Here is a 15,737-nt window from a genome sequence, read left to right as displayed (position 1 = left end):
TTGAAATCACAAAAAGAAAATATTAAGACTGAAAAGCAACACAGATAAAATAATCCAATCTTCTCTCTACCAGATTCCATAAGAGGTCATCAAATGGATCCTGCATTGCATATATACTTCTGGGGAGACCTGGAACACGATTTTCTTCTTGATTTATAGATCTGCTGTGACAGCACTCTGGCCTTGAGTTAGTTATGCCAGTGATTAATGTTGTCAGAGCACTAAAAAGCACCTTATTTCACCAGTTGTTCATCACTCTGATTATTAAAAAAAGAAACTTGCAAAACCCCAATGCATTTTAGGGACAAAAATGTAGGTTAAGAGGAATGTCTAGAACAGAGACCATTAACTTTCCTTCCTTCCCTGCCTCCCACTTCCTCTCTGGTCACACCTTTTAAAATCATTAACTCCTTAGACCTGGATCTGTCCCTTTTGCCTTGTACCTAAATCACCCAATTTGCTCAGGCCATTTATAGTAGTCATAGCTGATATCAAAGTGTAAGGCTAAGAGTCATAGCTTTAAATTGGAAAAGCACCCTGGGGGAAAAATTATATCAAAGAAAATTAATTAATGGAATAGGCTGAGCTCCCACTTACCAGCTACCAAACATTTGACAGCTTTACTGTAAATGTAGCCTGCACTGGATTTGTTCTCCATGTCTACTGTGTGGAAAGAATGGCCTGCCAGGCTTCTCCCAATATTCAATATTGTAGTACAACTTTGAAATTCAAGTCAGTTCAGAGATATAAAGCCATTCAAGTAGTGCTACAATGTGCATGCTTAGGTATCCTCACATTTTCACAGCCTGGCAGCCAGACATCTTTTCCCTGTGCACACAGGTAAAAGAGAGGGGATCCTTAAGGAGGCAGGTGGAGGGATAATTCTCTACCAGATTATTCATTCATTCATTCATCCTCTGGGGGTAACAAACTTGCTGGTAGTATGAGCAGATCAGGTCTCTTCTGCAGTGTCCAGCATCAAGCTACAGATAGTGGTCAAAACCCAGCCTGTCACTGAAGTCCAGCATCTTTAAGGTGACACCTGCCATGCAGTACCAAAACACACAGTGAATAACAACTCATTCCCACACAGGGGAAATAACAGAGTCCTTGTATTGATGGCTCTCCTGAGCTGTGTGAGCTCAATGAACCTACCCCTGTTCCCTCCTTGGAGGCATCAGCAGAGCACCTGCTCCTTTTCCCTTTGGAAGAGGATGTGGTGACAGCCTGGCACCTGTGAGGTCGGTGGGGGTGTTGCTAGGAAACCCTCCAAGGCTTCAGGACTGGGTGAAACAATGACCCAGTTCTATCAGCTGTGTCTTTGGAGGTGATCTTCTGAAAGAGACTGGCCTAGGCAGGTGTGCTGGGTACCAGAGGGCTACTGCCAGCATCAAGGCTGACTGAAAAGTGACCTTTACTGCTGTGCAGTAAAAATGGAGTGAGCTGAGAATGGCCTGGGTGACTCATGTGCTGGTGCTTTGGGAAAGCACAACAACCAATTTTTAAGATGACTGAGTGACTCAGATTCACAGATTCTCTCATCCTTCATGTGTGCCCAGATATTTAAATAATTTTAAAACACCAGTACAGTTTCTGTAGATTAATTTTTTATCTTCACATACAGAATAAATCTTTAAACTGAGTGTGATAAAATATGACTGCATTTACAGAAATGTTATTTTATTTAATAGTATGTTCCAACTCTGTATCTTTCCTGCCCTGCTCTTTCTTTTTACTTCAGTTTTTCACTGGATTTCTCCTTTGACTCCTTCCCTGTTCCTCTTTAAATCTTTCCCAAAGTAAAAATTCAACACAAAAGGTCCAAGTTCTAATCTAGCACTTAAAATCACCAAGCTGACAAGAAAATGTTCTTTAAATACATTTGAAATATAAAGAAGGAAAAGAGACTGCATTGCGCCCCACCATCAATGGGAAGAACAAAAAAACTGGGAGAAGACTGCAGAGAAGACTGAAAATAATTGTCGTCTTCGCTTCACTCTTCTCCCCCAAAAATATTACTTATACCTAGATACATGCCAAAATTAATTTTAACAAAGAGATTGAAATGCAAATGAGGTCAGGGAGGGAAGCAAAAGTCAGTGATTATTTATATAAAATAGATGCTGTCAGCTCAGCAGGACTTGATAAAATTGAGCGGATTTAAGGAATATCCAAGACAGCTCTGAGCTATCTGAGATTATCTTTGAGAACTCAGCAAGGGCACTCTGGTCCCTGGGGGCAGAAGGAAAGCACACACAGGATCAAGGATTTCAAGATCAGCCACTTTAACTTTGTTACCTAGGTAGACACAGGAAATAATCTGTTTCTTCAGGTTTGTAGAATAATAAAATATTCCTAAAGGTGCTTCCTTCCACTTAAGGCTGAGTTATGAAAAGCAATGAGTGCAGCCATGTCAATAGCAAACTGGGCCAAACTAATTTAATTTTCCTGTTTGAAGGAGAATTGGAAAACTGTGTGGATACAGAAGATAACATCTGATTAGTAAATAATGGATCCAGCTTTAGTGATGTTATTGATGATCTCCCAGCTGACTCTGGCATGTACACTAGGAGAACAGAGTTTAGGTGCCTGAGAGCCAAAGTTGGCTCACACAGGAGTCCAGCAGGAGAAATTATAGATTGTGTCAGTCATTTCTCCTTCGTTTTCACCTTGATTAAGAGGCTCTTAGGTTATAGAGCGGGGTCTAATGAAGGCAGTGGATGTAAATATGTTTAGAGGAACTACAAAGAAAGAGAAGATTTTTACAGTGACAGAGGGGCTGAGTCTGCTCTGCTGAGCTGGACATTATTTTGTGAGTGATTTTGATGTTGAAGAGAGGTAACATGCTCAGGACAGCCAAAGACACCCCTGGATGGAATTGGGCTGGGAAGTCTTGGTAGGAGATCAGCTTTGAAACTAGATTTGAATTACAGAGAATGTCTGAAAGGGGTCAGATGAAATTCCATGAAAGTCAGGAGCCAAGTGCTATACTCTGGAAAGATGGAGAAAAACAAGGTGGTTAATGCTTGTTTTGGTAACACTGCCAAAAAGAGAATGGTGAATATTGGGGATCACAAATGGAAATTATGTTATAAAGGAGCATTGTTGCAAACATTTTCTTCTGGTATTGTGCAAGGTTTTGGATGTAAGACCAGACAAGTGTAACTTTAAAAATTACTAGAATAATTAAAAAAAAAATGTAGGCAAAAAGGAAAATAATCCAAATGAAATATACATTAAAAAAATAAATTGAAGAGGTTGTCAAAAGAGTATTAATCTAGAGAAGAACAGATTAAATCATATTTAGTCTGAAAAATGGTGTGATGAGGCCAATGAGAATGTCATCATTTGCAGTTGTTGTAAGATAGGAAAATATCAGTTCATATTAATCAATTTAATCATCAAGGAAAATGTAAATTACACATTAGGAAAATGTTTAAAAGTATGAAAGATGCATAGCATAAACACTATGCAGAATTTGTGGGATCTTTACTGAATTTTTAAGAGGATTAGGACACAATTTTTCACAGATGATGCAAGTATAAATACTTTTCTATAGGGCAAAAGGTCCTTCTGGTCTTCTACTTCCACAAATGCCTGATCAAGTGCTGAAATTAATTCAACCACCCATGTTGTCTGCATGCATTGTCAGGATGTGCTGATGTCCCCCAAAAAGGGATGGAATGACTGTGGTGCAACACCAAGGAAGGAGCTGACTCTGGCCCATAGGGAGAAAACCTGCAGAGCCTGATTTCTTGAGACTTTTTAGATATGGTTTGCATGGTGCAGCTATTTCTGTCTCTGTAAACACCTTAGTGTAGCTGTTGAGACTTAAAAAAGTGGTTCTGGAAGAAGTTAAATGGAAAGTCTACAAGAACAGCAAAAACTTTCAAATCCAAGTAATAATTTGAATAAACCTTGTTAGAATGAAAGGAATGGGATAGTGCAGTACAGAAGAGAGGATTAAAACAGTGGGCTTGTAACCATGAGCTGGGAAGGATCCAAAGGAGCCCCATGTCAGTGTTTCTCTATGATAGTCATTAAGAAGTTAGTAATTTTTGTCTAATCATATAAAGTGCACCCACTTTTTTGTGAGACATGCTGTGTGCCCCTGGTACACAGCACTGTCCTGCACCCACACCCGACCTGTGAGTCCTTGATCTTCTCCACATCTTGATTATCTGGAGCTTATTTTAGAGAAAGTCCAAAGTAACATTAGAAAATAAATTTCAAATATGTATCTATGCTGAAACCAAACCAAAAATTTGGTAGTCATTTCCTGAGTTCAGTAATACAGGCAAAACAGCTTCAGTGGTCACACTCTTCTGAGAGACAGGAACCCATTCAAACACCATCATTCACTCTCACTGATGTCATCTTAGGTCTTAAGGTGAAGGGTCAGAAGAAGTTATATAGAGATATGAAGGTTTGAAGTAATTTGTTGCATTACAATCTAGATCAGAATTTAGATCTTCTGACTCTGAGGTCTAGCTCTGGGTTTCAATTTTCATCTGTTGTGAAATTGAACTCATCTAGATTTTTATAATGACTTTCCATTCCAGCACAGCATCAATGAAAATCCTTCATGACTGGGCAGTACTGATCTAAACTTATTAAAATGTTATTTCTATTTCATGAACTCTGAAGACACCTTTGTAAAGCTTCTATTTCAAGGAAATTTTTGAAGGGAATTTTTAATCCATGGTCTTCCATTCTTGCATATTTTTCCCCTTCTCTAACTATTGGTAATGCTGGCAAGATATGTGAGGCTTGACCCAGAAACAAATTTATACAAAATTAAGTTGTACACTCTTGCTTTAAACCTAAGGGGGCAGTAGTCAAAGTCACATCACTTTTGTTTCCACTAGGCAGATTAACTAATTTGTGTTTACAAAACACTCTGAAAATTTTGGTTAGTGGTGCATTAAGTCCTGTTAATATTGTAAATAATTTTCTTCCTAGCTTGCTTCAATAGAAAACAGTGCCAGAAAGGAAATCCAGTGATATTAGTGGCCATCTTGCTGGCATTCTGAGATAGATGATTATTACTGGAGAAGATAGAAAGTTAGATGAAGTTTTGCTGAACACTTTCACTCTTTTGTCATAGTTGACACCTGGCTGGCAGCCATAATAAAGACCTGAGAGAGAGTGGCACATTTAGGTGGCCTGTGCAGGCCAATGTCTCACACAAGGGAGTGTTTGGGGTAGAGCTGTTGAGCTTCTACCTACTATTTTGAGGTGTAGTGGAGTAATTAAATTTCTATATCATAATCACTTTTCCTATCAGCAAACATTGTGCAAAGGGTCATGCAATGTTTTCATTAGTCCCAGAAGACTGGAATTCAGGTGAATTATGGATAAAAGGATAAAGGATGTCCCAACATGATGTCTTCTTCAGGTGGGAGAGAAGGATGAAGCAGCGGAGTTGTTCCTAATGTCTCTCTTTACTTAAGGAGATCCTTTGTATCTTTCTCTAAGCCATAGATAATTTTGATGGGTAATGCAGTCTAAATCTACTTAGAGCTGTATTTTCCAGCAGTGGTCAGCCCCAAAGACCACCCAGTCAGAAAACTCTTTTCTACCCAGTGGTGGAAAAGAATCTCCTCTGCCTCTCAGTAATGCAGCTCTGATTCCAGGAGCTTTGATAAAAAATAAATCCCCCAAAGCTTCAATGTGCAAGGAAAACCACACAGCTGAGGAAAGCCATAGACGCTTTATACACAGGCATAACTAATTTATCAAATCTCACAATTATCCAGATCTTATCTCCAAGTGCACCAGATGTTGAGCACTGTACCATGGGACTTGGACAATATGCTTATGTGGTACTTGGCCTTTTTCTAGTGGTGTGAGTTCTACCAGCCACCATGGTCTTCCACAGCCAGGGGCTTTGACCCATCTTACTGTGGTTATTTGTGCTGTTATGACGTCTCTTTTATTTATTTCATCTGACAAGCAATAGAGCACTTGCACACAGCTGGTCAGAAACCACCCATGGAGCAGGCATAAGACAATGACAAAGCACAAAGGCTGCCAGCTTTGACTTCTCTTACTCATTGCCCATTTCAGTGTGTTATGTTGCCAATTGGTGTTTTAGGTTGTTCTTATAACTAACCATGCAAATCACACCTCCTGTATGTGTCCACACATACAAGAATCCTTACTGTTGTTTCAAGAGCACATTGAAAGCTCAGTTAAATTACAGGTATTCTGTTTCTGTTAGGCTCTAAATTGTGATTTTAGTCCTGTCCATGCTGGACATCTCAAAGTTCGGCATTACATACAGGACCTGTGTAACCCGCTCCCCTATTGAAGAGTCCCCATGATGAATGTTTGCTCATTGCCAGGGCTCATGCTCTTTGGCAGGTTTTCACAGCCAGGACTTCTCTAAACACAACTTTCCATCTTCACAGCAGCTGTGACACAGGCTTGTGCCCCTGTCTCACACTGGTGAGGTTGTGCATTGTGCATAGTCCTGTTCACTGGGAGAGATGGATGTGGAAAGTCTGATGAGGAGAGTGCTGGGACATCCTGGCTGTGATGCTGCCTGTGTCCTACCTGTGGGACAATGTGAGCCCGGAGCCAGTTGTGAGCCTCATGTTCACCATGTGGAGTTCTGCAGGTTTGTTTTAAATGTCTGTGCCTTGGTAGTAGCAAACAATATTTGTCACCTGCTCTAAGCAAGCTGATGAAGCTCAGCCCTGCTCTGACCTTATCAGCTGGTCTGAGAGAAGATTTGGCCTCTTCCCCAAACTTTGCTTCCCCCTATATACTTTTACATAAACAACTACTCTCCCATTTGTAAACCTAAGTGCTGCACTGCTAAAGAGCCTCGCAGACAATTCTGGCTTATATTTTCCTTGGATGTGAGTGTGGTCTCCCTCATGTAGTGCCTCCAGGAAGCTCTTTCATGTGCAGTGTGGAAAACAAAGAAAGATCATATTCCCATTACTATTTATCATCAAGATATAGATTTTAAAAAGGCTTTAAAAGATCAGTTTTAAACTGGCCCAGGGATGATTATATTGCTGTAAACCAGCAATGGGAAACAAGGGTCAGAAAGGAAGGAAAACATTAGGAAAAATAATAGAATAACTCAGTATTGCTTTATATAAAGAAAAATGGATTCAGGCTTGTCAGTGTGCCATTTATTAAACATTGTCTTACATTTGCTTTGCTATTTACTTCAAATGCCAGAGAACCTCTGAATTGGCTACAATGAATGGAAGTTTTCTGGCATGCAGCACTACTGAATTCAAAAGGAATAGATGTGATCAGAGCCAGTCAAAACTGCTCCCTGTTTCATTGTGCAGCCTCTCTTGTGTGTTTATTTAACTTCTTTTTAGTTGCACAAGGCAGAAATTATGAGATGAGAGGTTACCTGGTAGCCTTCTTGAAAAACACATGGCTATTTTGCCCCATCTCAGTAACAATATTGTCTTCAAAAGAGGTCCTTGGCTTAATACAATCCTTTAAAGTAGGCCAAGGTCATAGCAATGTTTAAATATTGTATGGTGAATTGTCTGCAAGCTTGAAAGCACTTTGAAAAATAAAGATTCTTAAAAATATTTAACCTGTTTTCAGATGGGGACAATGAAGAAAAGGTGTAATAGGTTTCTTTAATAAACAAGTCAGTGGCAGAGTCAGAAATAAAATTTATTAGCATTATACTGTAAGGATTTTTAAACAACATTAGACCTTAAGTCTTCTGAAAAGGTTATTGAAATTTAATTTCAATAGAGCCATGAAATTTTATAGTAGCAGAAGAGTGTGGAACATCTGCAGAAGCACTACCTTGAACTTTGCACTTGGGAAGAGCTGTTTAAATGAGATTTTTGGTGCTCATGTATGTTGAGTCATAGCAGCCTTGTTAAAGCTCACCTGTCCCTGAATCACAGCAAACTAATTAAGAGATATTCTGGAGTAGCTTGGCCAAGATGTGATAGGCATGGGCTGCCCTCAGGCAGAACAGACAGTCATAAAGCTCTTGGCTGCTGCCAGGAACAGCAAACAAGATGTTCTGTGTGTGGTTTATTTGGGAAGGCAATGCTGTTAGAATAGCAGCCAGTGTCCATGAGAGTCTCCTGGAAATGTGGAGGTATCATGAAATTACACCCCAAATACATGAGCTCATACTGTGTTGGTGGGAAAGGACTGAAGACCAGAGACTGAAAAAACTGAGGTTTCCCCCCCTTTTTTATGGGATCAGCATCTGGGCAGTGTAGGCTAAAAAGAAGTGAGAACTTTTGATGTAAAGGTAAGCACTTTCTAGACAAGGAGCTAGTACTGAGAGCCTTCAGCCCTGAAAATAGCTTATTCTTTCTTGCTGAGCTGTCTGAAATGGAAAGCATTATGAGCCTCACTGTTTAAAGTGACAATTAACTGGCAATTGATTGATAACTCCCTTCTTGCCCCACACCTCCAGCCAAGAAATTAGGGGAAATACTGAGTGACTGGCTTAAGGCCACTCCCTGTAAGCCCGTGGCACAGGAATAGAGTGTGAAAAAGACAGGGTTGGGTTGTCCTCATGCAGAGTCAGTAAGTTTTGGGCTCCAGGCTAAACAAGGATCTGCTGAAGGGAGCAGCAATGGGTATAAACGCCCAGAGCAGGCAGGACTGTGTGAGAGGAAGCCTGACTCTCTGATGGGGACTGACTGCCAGAGAAAAAGTCTTCCAGGGGCCTGCCTTGGTACACCCTTTTCCACTTAATTTTTCCCATTCTTCTTAGTGGTGTGGCAAGGATACAGGGCACAATGTCTTGATGGCATTGGAGATGAAAAGAAACTGTTATTTCTGAATGTGTGTCCTGATACAGCACCAGGATAACTCCTGTCAACAGAGAGCTCCACCAATTTTTGTTTAAACCCTCCCACTGTGTTATCTGACACATATCCCAGGAGGAAAGTGGCTATGCAGCAAGCCACAGGCCTCCAAAATATTCAAGGCTGTAGCTATGTCATCCAGCCACTGTGTCAGTCCGTGTTACATCCCATGAGCCTACCACAATACTCTAACAAACCATACAAGAAACCTGCAAATGTGGTTCAGTCCTTTTAGTCAGTCTTTCATAAAACAGACTGCATAAATTGCTAGCTATTTCTTAAAAGGGCCATTTTTAGTATTTCAGAGGAATGTTTTGGTTCCAAGTAGTCACCTGATAATCTCTGTCCTCCATCAGCTGTCACCCTGGTCTCTGATAGACAAATATTTTAGAATAGCTCAACAGATGTTAATTTGCTCTTCCAAGTTCTTTAGTCAGTTTAAGGCAACTTGAGAATCACAACTTTGGCCAACAATTGCTTGTGCACTTTCCCTTAGGAACTTGCTGCATTGCAGGGAAAACAGCTTCATTGCATGTGGTCTATGAAAACCTCACTGTTTGAACCTTCATTTCCCAATTTTGATTATTGCCTCCTTTTACTTGAATGGGAACTGGAAGAATAAGCACCTGCAAACTTTTTTGGCTGGTGCATTATTTCTGCTTCTTGCCAGGGATGACTTTAGTGAGGACAGAGGGGGGTTGAAGGGCAGTGGCAGCTGCACTGTGGGCAGAGGTTGCTGCTATGACTCTTAGTGTGGCCATACAGATTCCATCCCACCCATCCCAGATCTCTTCAGGTTAACAGTCCCTGATTCTTTAGCATCTCTTCAGACTAAGTTTTGACAAAAGCAGAGACTGCAGCTGAGGGTTGAAATGATCCTCACTAGCAACAAGAGGAGGAAATAGGAGAATTCATGGTTGCCTTTCATCAGAGGAAGGAAAAAGGATTTCTTCTTGAGGACTCTCAGCTGGCCTCAGCCTGTTCTAGCTATGAAGCCTGTCTTTTTTTTTTTTTTTTTTTTTTTTTTTTTTTTTTTGCCAGTCCTTAGGAGAACAGAATGACTGTCACCACAGATGTTCTAAAAATATCCAGGCAGATCACTGGACTGCTCCAGGGAGCCAGTAAGATTGCTGCAGGAGAGGACAAACCAGACTCAGATCACAGCAGATCTGGGGTCAGGGCTGCCAAGAATGCCTCTGTCATTGCTTGCAGAATGATCACAATTTACAGGTGCTAATCCAAACTTCAGGACAGTAACTTGTCCTTCAACTAGATAGGAGAAGATATAAGGAGTGAAAAAATTTCCCAGTCTGTTGCTCTTATTTAGGCAATCTTTGCTCTTGTATTTATCTTCTAAAAAGATCACCTGAAAAGAACAGTGACTTTTGGTCATTATGGCTTTGTGCTGTGCTTTTTTCCCCTTTCTTTGCCCTTGTCATTCTTCTTTTCCTTGCACAAATTGGAAAAGCATATTTGTCCTCAAATGAACTCCAATGTCAGCTTGTAACTATAGTTCTTGTCAGCTACATCTTTGCATTGATTCATAGCAGCTGGTAAATTGAGATACTTTTATAATTCCTAGATCTAGATACTATATATGAAACTTGTTTGTAATGACATTTTCATGTATTATTATCTCTGTTGGGAGAAGAGTTCCTTTCCATATTGTCAGTTCTACTTTTCAACAATGATAGATTTATGCATGCAGAAAAACACTTGAAAATTATCATAAAACCCATTAAAGGAGAGATGAAGAGGACTTTTAGTTTGTGTATTTGCCCAGCAAACATTTTGGGTTTTGTTCTGTGCGCAATGCTTAAATGGGAAGGGTCCCCATTTAAGCATTTTGAGTGATGTGAAAAGTCACGGGCAGCCTGAACAATGTATTAAGTGGAGATGTTTCTCTGAGTGTGTCCAACATGAGCAAAGTGCCTCAGCAGAATCAGGAAGAAAATGGTGCAATCCCATGTGGTCTCCCAGTGATCCTCCATGAACTGTTTTGCCACACTGGTGGGCAGCAAGGTTTGTACTTGGGACCTTCAACCCTGTTGAAGGAATTCCCTTGGAGTTCTGCGTGGTGAGACATTCTCATTTGCTAACCAGGCTGGTTTCTTGGGTGGCAATGCAAGATGTAACCAAAAATATGCATTCTATTGCCATCTGTTGAAACTGGTTAAGGAGGTGTTTTTCTTTATCTCTTCCACGACCTGTCCTCCCTCCAGGGGGATATCTTGTGTTAATGGGCCATTAAGGCTCATCAATGACAACACATTACTTCATCCCATTGTGAGATGCTCCACCCAGTGGGAGGAGCCAAGCATTCCTACCTGGATAAAATCTCAGCTGCAGAACACCAGGACAGCCTGCTTCCACTGGATTCCCAGAGGAAGACTAGACCCATCCCACCACCACTGGACCTTCAGAGGAAAACTACATTCTTCTACAGAATCATCTCTACTCCAACAGAATCACAACTGTCACTCCATGAGGATTTAATTGGACTGCTACCAACACCCTGACCAAGGGTGTCAGGTTGTATTCTGACTCCGTCAATGTTTTCTTTCTTTGTTTGTTTACTTTATTGTACTGTTACTTCTTTTGTTTATTTGTTTGATATTCCTAGTAAGGAACTATAATTCCTATTCCCATATCTTTGCCTGAAAGCCCTCTAATTTCAAAATTATAATAATTCAGAGGGAGGCAGTTTACATTCTCCATTCCAAGGGAGACTCTGACTTTCCCTGGCAGACAGTTATTTTCCAAACTGGGACAGCTGGGAAGATGAGATCTGTAGGATTCAATTGATGGCCTTCAGAGAGGTTGAAAACCTTAGACTCCCTCTGTAGTCAGTGGAGAAGAACATGTCTGGGCAGGAATCATGGACAAAAGTTTTCACTGTGACACCTGGTCCCCTTTCCTGATAATTGAAGGGAATGTAATGGATGAAGACATGGGAGCTGACTCTCATTTTTGTTAGGCAGGTTGCAAGAATCTTTGTCTTCATGCTTTGACCCAGACTTCTGCTTGGAAAGGCAAGTCTCCATTTCTCTGCGGTTGTCAGATTCTTAATCAATGTGCTGAACCTTGCCCCAAAAGTAGCTGCACCTGCCCTCAACTATTTGTATAAGCAAAGTTCAGCGATCATACATTACTGAAAAAAGCATCACATTCTGCATCATGGATTCAGACTTACTTTGCTTTATGTGGATTACTTTGTCACTGTGCAACCCCAGCTTTCTTGTAGCATTTTCAGATACTGAAAGGGCACAGTAAGGTCTCCCTGGAGCTTTCTCTTTTACAGACTGAACACCAGGTTGCCTCACAGGAAGTTTGTTGAAGGGAATAACAGTGCATATATATTTAGAAGGAGGGCACCTTGACAGATTTCACCAAAGTGACTAATTGCTTCTGGTAGAGGACTGTGAGACATTGGCACCACTGGTTTCTGAAATTGCTGGAACCTGGTGTTGACAGTTAATGAATGAGGATGGTGCTGAACAGGGATGTAAACATGAAAAGTTACACTTGATCATGGTTTTAAACTGGGAGAGAAAACAGAGCAGTGCTTCAGAAATGTAGGACAAAAATGTGCAGAAAAACATTACTGTCTAATGTCCTGGATTGTAATAAATCAAGTGATAAAATACATAGATACTTTGTCATTACTATGAGGTTCCAAGTGCTTTATATAATTTTAATTAATAGCTCAAAGAATTGTTGTAAGGCAGAAAAGTAACATCAGCCTTTCAAAGTCCATATGGACTGAAGAATTCAAATTGCTTTTTGTCTCTTTAAGGAGAAGAGAGAGATAATAGACATAGATTTTTGACTTTTCTTTTTTGAAGAAGTTATAGATGCTCCATCCCTGGAAGTGTTCAAGACCAGTTTGGATGGGACTCTGAACAACATCTAATGGAAGATGTCCCTGCCCACAGAAGGGGTGTTTGAACTGAATGACTTTTAAGCCCCTTCCAACCCAAATAAGTCTATGATTCTATGAATATACAAAATCCCATTTTCTTAAATGAGCAAAACAATCCCTACTTTCTGTCCAAGATTCACTGCAGGTCTTAACATGAAAGATCCTCATTTTGCCTCCAGGACGAACTCTTGGACTCATCAGCATCATCTTTCACTTTTTTACACTCCCAGATTTTTTTTCCTTGACCACTTGCTTCATTCTGCCTCTTACTGGAACAGCTATAGAGTAATAGAATTGTAGAATGGCTTGGATTGGAAGGGACCTTTAAACGTCATCTAGTTCAATCCCCTTGCCATGAGCAGGAGGATTTTAAAATAAGTCAAGTTGCTCAGAGCCTTGTCCAGCCTGGCACTGAATGTGTTCAGGGATGGGCACCTACCACCTCTCTGGCAACCTGACAGAAAAACCCAGTTTTTCACTATCGTCTTGTAAAAAACTTCTTCCCAATATCCAATCTAAACCTACCCTCTTTCAGTTTAAAGAAATCCCCCCTTATCATATCTTGACACACTCTTATAAAAAGTTCCTCTCCAGCTTTCCTTTAAGCTACTTTTGATGCTGAAAGGACACAGTAAGAGCTCCCTGAAGATTTCTCTTCTGCAGACTTAATAGCCTCAACTCTCTCAGCTGTCCACAGGACAGGTGCCCCAGACCTCTGATAGTCTTTGTGGCCCTCCTTTGGACTCACTGGTATGAACAGCCTGTGATGAGAAACACTCCAAAATCACTTCAATGTACCTTTCTTCTGTTTCATAAAATGTTATAATTAGAGTGGAACTGTTTCTGCTTTATATTTTTATTTCTATAAGGAGCTTACCAGTAGCTTACAAATGGAAAGCTGACAAAGTCTCTAAATTTCTTATCTTGGTCAATTGGTTTTCTAAATTCACAGACTACCTGAAAACTTCTTGGGTTTTGAGTAGCTTGGACAGGTACCTCAGAAATCAGGATGTCAGTCCTTGGAAGATCCCTTATTTCCCAGCAATCCATTGTTCCATTCTTCACATTTTGGCACACAGCTTCAGGGATCCCTGGATACTGCTGGAGGATTTCTGGCTCTCCACATCTCTTCCAGACCACTTTTTTTTTTTTTCTTTTTTTTTTTTTTTCTTTTTTTTTTTTTTTTTTTTTTTTTTTTGTCAGAAGCTGTCAGATACAGCTCTCCTAGCCTCTTCCTGTGCTCTTTGCCTCCTCTAGAAAATGAGGTTGAGAGGCACCACAAATGCCACTCAACAGGTTCAGAAAGCCCAAAGTGCTCTTACACATTCCTGCAATGACTCAGAAGACCAGGATAAGACAACTAAAATGGAGCCCAAAAAGATCCTGGTGCTGCAAAACCTTGGTGCAAAGGCTTTGACTTCAGCAAGAGATTTGCTTTCTGCAGGCCTGAAGGGATGTTGCTTTGCACCCTTCTTTTAAGGCAGTGTTGAGGTCAAGCTGACTTTGTACTAGTGAATCATCTCTGTGCCCCCAAAGGGCAATTTCAACTAAATCAATGTGATGAGCAATTTTTAGGAATGAAAAAAAAAAAAATCTGTATTTCCTAGGGACAATGTCCTTATCTGAATGACAGTCATAAGGGGACCAAGTCTTAAAACAGGGATAAGACTTTGTTAGGTTACTCTTCCAGCAAACATTGCTCAGACACTCACCTAGCACAAGGGAAGGCACTTTAGGATGCAGTACAGGGCATAAATCATGTTTTAAATAATGTATTTTCCCTTCTGAAGCCACTGCTATGCCCATTAAACCACAAATCTTCCCAGCACATGGGTCTCAGTCTGATCAGTCATTTGGCTTAGCATGGCCTGTGGGCACACAATGGGCAAGGTGGAATCTCTACCCAAATGCTGTTTTCAGAGTCTCCCATATCTCAGAGCTGCACATTTTTGAGTGCAGCTGAGCAGCTGCATAACCAAATGCAAATGAGATGTTAATTAAGCAGAAACAGGAGAACTTGTCTGTTTTCTTTCTTCAAGTTCAGAAGCAGGTGATCTGCCTTACCTCGGTGATGCCTTGGCACTTTCTTAATTCATTCTACCCTACCCTACAATAAAATGATTGGGATTACAAGCTCAGCACCTGTGAAAACATGAACCAATTATTTTTAAAATCCGTCAGTGAGTGCCTATCAAGGAGCTTTCTGACAGCAGCCGTGTTGTTTAGGAAAGGGTTTATGTGGCACAATAATTATGTCAAGTTGTCCCAGCCCTGTGGAGACACAGCACAGAGAAATGGCTTTGAATGTGCATCAGAAATGCAGCTGGTCACGTTCCCCTTCCCAGCAGTGCTTTTCAAGGGTGCTGGAATGGGAGGGAGATGAGAGTGAAATGCTGGTGCTGGTGTCAAGGCACAACCCACACTGAGTTGATGCCAGTGGTGGTGTCATCCACTGTGCCAGGAGAAGCCATATGATTAATTATGAAATAATGACAGAGCATTTCACTGTTCAGAGGTGTTTGGGTGTAACAGCATGGTGATTTTTTTAAAAAAAACACCCTTTTCTCACTCTGTCAGGGCTTGCATGGAAATGAGATTTAGGAAAAAAAATGTCACACCAATGTTTGCCTGCTGAGAGCTCATAAACAGCACAGGAACAAGAGCAGCACAACCAGATGGAGGGCAGCAAGCAGCAGAGACCTGTGCAGAGTCTTGAAGGATCCACTTCCACAGACAGAGCTGGCAGCACCTGCAGAGCCTGGATCCTTTGGGTGGCAGGGGCTATAAGCCTTCCTGCTGTGCAGATCGCTCTCCCGAGGTTTCCCTCCATTCCTGGCAGCAGGCAGGAGCAGGCAACCGCCTTCCAAGCTGGGCTTAGCAGAGGAGCAGCGGCTCCTGCAGCGAGCCAAGGCTGGCTCCTGCAGCTCTCTTGCGAGCCCTAGTGATGGTAGGACCTGCCTGCAGACAGACGGGTCTGAAAACACAGCCCTGTT

Source organism: Zosterops lateralis, assembly GCF_965231275.1.
Source record: "Zosterops lateralis genome assembly, chromosome: 1".
Lineage (NCBI taxonomy): Eukaryota > Metazoa > Chordata > Aves > Passeriformes > Zosteropidae > Zosterops > Zosterops lateralis.
The sequence above is the reverse complement of the archived record's forward strand: the minus strand, read 5'-3'. Positions refer to the sequence as shown.